At 38.3% G+C, this 5,715-nt stretch overlaps 1 non-coding gene across 1 annotated transcript; it reads right to left on the bottom strand.

The window, feature by feature from the left end:
• Positions 1 to 4,744: 4,744 nt before the first annotated feature.
• LOC139033061 (U6 spliceosomal RNA) lies at positions 4,745 to 4,851 on the bottom strand. The gene has a single exon (XR_011485698.1). It is a non-coding gene; the product is annotated as a U6 spliceosomal RNA (small nuclear RNA).
• Between the last annotated feature and the right edge of the window lie 864 nt (positions 4,852 to 5,715).

The raw sequence follows: 5,715 nt of genomic DNA, 5'->3' as shown, positions 1-5,715 counted from the left end.
TTTCATGCACCTGTTGACTATCTGTACATGTTCTTTGGGGAAAAAAATGTATGTTCTGATAGTTTGCTCATTTTAAATCTAATGGCATTTTGATACTGATTTGAATGAGTTCTTCATATATTTTGGATATTACCTTGTTATCAGATATATGATTTGTAATTATTTTCTCCCATTGAGTAGGCTGCCTTTCATTTTGTTGCAGAGGCTTTTAGTTAGCTGTAGTCCCACCTGACCTGCCTCTTGAGAAACCTGTATTCAGGTCAGGAAGCAACAGTTAGAACTGGACATGTGACAACAGACTGGTTCCAAATAGGAAAAGGAGTATGTCAAGGCTGTATATTGTCACCCTGCTTATTTAACTTATATGCAGAGTACATCATGAGAAACGCTGGGCTGGAAGAAGCACAAGCTGGAATCAAGATTGTTGGGAGATATATCAATAACCTCAGATATGCAGATTACACCACCCTTATGGCAGAAAGTGAAGATGAACTAAAAAGTCTCTTGATGAAAATGAAAGAGGAGAGTGAAAAAGTTGGCTTAAAGCTCAACATTCAGAAAACTAAGATCATGACATCTGGTCCCATCACCTCATGGGAAATAGATGGGGAGACAGTGGAAACAGTGGCTGACTTTATTTTTTTGGTCTCCAAAATTACTGCAGATGGTGACTGCAGCCATGAAATTAAAAGACGCTTACTCCTTGGAAGGAAAGTTATGACCAACCTAGACAGCATATTAAAAAGCAGAGACATTACTTTGCCAACAAAGGTCCGTCTGGTCAAGGCTATGGTTTTTCCAGTGGTCATGTATGGATGTGAGAGCTGGACTGTGAAGAAAGCTGAGCACCGAAAAATTGATGCTTTTTTTTTTTTAATTAGTTGGAGGCTAATAAATAATTACTTTACAACATTGTAGTGGTTTTTGTCATACATTGACAAGAATCAGCCATGGTTTTACATGTATTCCCCATCCTGATCCCCCCTCCCACCTCCCTCTCCACCCACTCCCTCTGGCTCTTCCCAGTGCACCAGCACTTGTCTCATGCATCCAACCTGGGCTGGTGATCTGTTTCACCCTAGATAATATACATGTTTCGATGCTGTTCTCTTGAAACATCCCACCCTCGCCTTCTCCCACAGAGTCCAAAAGTCTGTTCTATACATGTGTCTCTTTTTCTGTTTTGCATATAGGGTTATCATTACCATCTTTCTAAATTCCATATACATGTGTTAGTATACTGTAATGGTCTTTATCTTTCTGGCTTACTTCACTCTGTATAATGGGTTAGGGGAAAATTGATGCTTTTGAACTGTGGTGTTGGAGAAGACTCTTGAGAGTCCCTTGGACTGCAAGGAGATCCAGCCAGTCCATCCTGAAGATCAGTCCTGGGTGTTCATTGGAAGGACTGATACTGAAGCTGAAACTCCAATACTTTGGCCACCTCATGCGAAGAGCTGACTCATTGGAAAAGACCCTGATGCTGGGAGGGATTGGGGGCAGGAGGAGAAGGGGACGACAGAGGATGAGATGGCTGGATGGCATCACTGACTCAATGGGCATGAGTTTGAGTAAACTCCGGGGGTTTGTGATGGACAGGGAGGCCTGGCGTGCTGTGATTCATGGGGTCGCAAACAGTCGGACACGACTGAGTGACTGAACTGAACTGAATACTACTTGTTTACTTTTGCTTTTGTTGCAAGACTTCTTTAGAGAAACAAAAGCTGGAAGAATTGCTAGCAGATATTAACTATAAAAAATATTAAAGTTCTTTGCTTGAAGGTATATGTTCCCTGAGGGAAAACTATATGTATAAAAAGGACTCAAAAGTGCCAGAAGTGGCAAATTAGTAGTAAATATAAAATATTTTCTTTTTTTAATAATAAAATATACATAAAATTTACCATTTTAATATTTAAGTGTACAGATCAGTAGTATTAAGTACATTCACACTATGTACTCACACTAAGTACATTCACATGACCACCACCCATCTCCAGAACTTTTTCAACTTCCATAAAATTCTTTTTTTTGTTTTGTTTATTTTTTACATGTTTAAATGATAATATACTATTTAAAGCAAAAATAATGATAATGTATTTTGTGACTGATGACATATATAGAAGTAAAGTATTTGATAACAAGAGGACCAAGTGCAGGAGATATAAGTTTATACTGTAATATGCTCACATTATACATAAAGAAGTATAATAATATTTTGATATTGAATAAATAGCTTAAATAATTTAATAATTTTAAAAGCAAGTCATGAAAAGTTGAGAGGCATATTGTTACTTGTAGAGAAGTCACTAAAAATATAAAACAGGGGCTTTCCTGGTGGTCCAGTGGCTAAGAATCCACATGCCAACGCAGGGGACATGGGTTTGGTCCCTGGTCCAGGAAGATGCCATACGCCATGGCTGTGGGCAAGTAAGCCTGCACACCACAACCATTTAGCCAGCACTTTGGAGCCCGTGAGCCACAAGCACTGAGGCTAAGTGCTCCAACTTCTGAGGCCCACGTGCCTAGAAGCCTGTGCCCCACAACAAGGGAAGCCATGGACATCTCAACTGGAGAGTAGTCTCCCCCTCCACAGCTAGAGAAAGCCCTCAAGCAGCAATGAAGGCCCAGCACAGTCAAAAGTAAATAAATAAATAGTAATTATATATATAACAAATAGAGATTGCTAATAAACAGTGAAGAAAAAATTGAATACTACAATTATATGATCCAAAAGAAGCAAAAGAGGGAAAAATTCAACAAAGAAATGGGGCAAACAGAAACCAATAGTAACTTTCTAGGCTTAAATGCAACCCTATCAATAATTACATCAATTCAAATGATTTAAATGTACCAATTAAGAGGCAAAGACTGTCAGAACAGATAAATAAAGAAGTTTTCAATTACATGTTGTCTAATGAGATATATATTTAATATAATGACATGGGCTTAAAAGTTAAAGAATGGATAGAGATGTATCATGCATTATAAAGCGGTTATGATTCACTGAGAGAGATATAGCATCACTTATGTTATAGTCCTGCCAAGAATGCATCCCTTGAATTTAATCACAAGACAAACCCAATCAGAGGGTCATTTGTCCCACAAAATAGCTGACCCGTCCTCTTCAAAAGTGTCAAATTTATAAAAGCCTAGCAAAAACTGAAGAATTGGCCCAGACTAAGGGAGAGTAAAGAGCCCTGTAAGAGGTGATTCTGAACTGGATTCTTTAAATATTAATAAACATTATTGGGACAATTGGCAAAATTGAATAGGGTCCAAAGAGGTGGCCTAAAGAGTTAAACCAGTTAGCTGATAATGTTGCATCAATGTTTACTTTCTGATCATGATGACTGCATTTTTTTTGATGTGGGAGCATGTTGAATGTCTTTGTAGGAGATATATGCTTAAGTATTCAGGGCATTGATGCTTCGGATTGCCAATTTATTTTCACATGGAACAGGAAAGAAATTCTTTGTGCTACTTATGCACCTCTCTTTCTGTTTGAGAATTTTTTAAAGTTTAAAATTGACTATAAAATAATGAACAATAATTCCAATAACACTGAACTTCTCAATAGATGCTAGAGATAGAGGGGTAGTGGCTTCAAAATTCTGAGGGAAATTGTTTTTCAACAAAGAATTCAACACCCAAACCATCTATTAATCAAGCACCAGGGTAGAAGAGATTTTCAGATAGACAAGAACTTAGAAAGCTCTATCAGAACTGAAAAACCTACTCTATTAAAATAAGCAAAGAAAAAAATACATCCATTGGTGAAGAAATGTATTAAAATGGTAGCATTCAGGTGACCTAAAGTGTCAAAAGAGGTGGTCAAGAATAGTCAAATCAGGAGGTGGATAGTAGGAGGAATGGAAACTACTATTCTTCATTTAAAAATAGGTACATGCATTATTTTAATGATGATGTAAAAGAATTATATTCACTAAAATAGTGAAATATGGGAAAGTGAGTGAATGAGTAAAGACAGTAGGTGAACGCTATCTGTAACAATAAATGGATGGAGAACGCAGGAAACAGCTAGAGAAGGAACACAGGTTTGAGACATTTTTTTTCCTTCTAAATTAAGAGAAATAAGCATGATTTTATAATCTGAAGGAAAGCCAGAAAAGTGGGTAATCAAATAAAAAGTTCTAGGAGTGCTTTTTCAATTATGCTGGTAGAAAGTACATGATATGCCATGTAGATAGAAATAATTTGTAGTCTTGTGTGCTATAGAGAGCCCCACTTTTCCCCATACAGATCATCTGTTAAGAAAAAATGGGACATAAAGAGGATTTCAAAGCTTGGTTTAGATCTGAAGTCATATTTGTGGCTCGTGGTTGAGGGAGCTGAATGAGTAACACATTGGGTTGCTGAGCAGCATTGAATGGTCCAGTTGAGAAGACAAACACACATTTTCTTTTTTTTTTTTTTTTCCATTTATTTTTATTAGTTGGAGGCTAATTACTTTACAATATTGTAGTGGTTTTTGTCATACATTGACATGAATCAGCCATGGATTTACATGTATTCCCCATCCTGATCCCCATTCCCACCTCCCTCTCCACCCAATCCCTCTGGGTCTTCCAGTGCACCAGGTCCGAGCACTTGTCTCATGCATCCAATGTGGGCTGGTGATCTGTTTCATCCTAGATAATATACATGTTTCGATGCTGTTCTCTCAGATCATCCCCACCCTCGCCTTCTCCCACAGAGTTCAAAAGTCTGTTCTGTACATCTGAACAATAAGGAACGCTTCACGAATTTGTGTGTCATCCTTGCGCAGGGGCCATGCTAATCTTCTCTGTATCGTTCCAATTTGAGTATATGTGCTGCCGAAGCGAGCACCAAATGCACATTTTCAATAGCACTAGCTGTATAATTATATACTTCTTTTCCCTCAAGTGTTATCATAGTTGTGGGTATAGGGATTTGAGACTTCACTAATGGATACCAACAAGTGATAACCAAGGGGGTGGTCTAAACTTTTCCAGGAGAAAAGGAAGTGAAACTATATGGGGATGATAGGCAGGATTAAGAGGGAGGGGTTGAAAAATTCAAGGTCAAATGCACTGAAATAGCGGTCAGAGTGAGCTTATAGGAGCTCCAAACTAGGATGCTGTGAAATCATATGCCAGGCATGAATGGGTTTAGTGAGAGGGAGACTTGGGATTGGTTCTGATGATTTTAAAAATTTGCCATCCCAAGGAAGCTCATTGGTGGAAAAGAAATCAATAAAATAAGCAGGGTTCATTGTGTAGAAGGAAGAAAAGCAGCAAGTGGTGCCCTGGGAACGTGAAGTTTCTCCAGTTGTTTTGAGGAAGTCAGGTTGACTTAGAGTCTCTTCGCTGTGTCCTTTCTATCCTGGGGCTGACATTTCTTGGATGAATCAGACTTCGCCGCATTAAACTATGTGTGAATGATAAACCACCTACTATGAAGTTGGCCTTTTCTAGTTTTCTATCTTGGCACCAATTTAACACCTTAGTCCTTTCTAGCAAGGTTGTTTTTTTTATTTATGCTTTCGATTTCTTCTGCATTTCAGTAATAGTTGTCTTGGCACACAGTCCCAGCTGCAGACAGCTTTTATTTTTAGATTTCTTTATTCAGAAAGAGTAGTCCCTGTTTAGGGATTTCACTGTCATTCTAAGCTTGCCACTGAGCTACGACCCTGCAGCTTTCTTCAAATTCAAGTCACTGGGGAAACCTTTT

This window comes from Odocoileus virginianus, chromosome 34, assembly GCF_023699985.2.
Source record: "Odocoileus virginianus isolate 20LAN1187 ecotype Illinois chromosome 34, Ovbor_1.2, whole genome shotgun sequence".
NCBI lineage: Eukaryota > Metazoa > Chordata > Mammalia > Artiodactyla > Cervidae > Odocoileus > Odocoileus virginianus.
The sequence above is the reverse complement of the archived record's forward strand: the minus strand, read 5'-3'. Positions and strand labels throughout refer to the sequence as shown.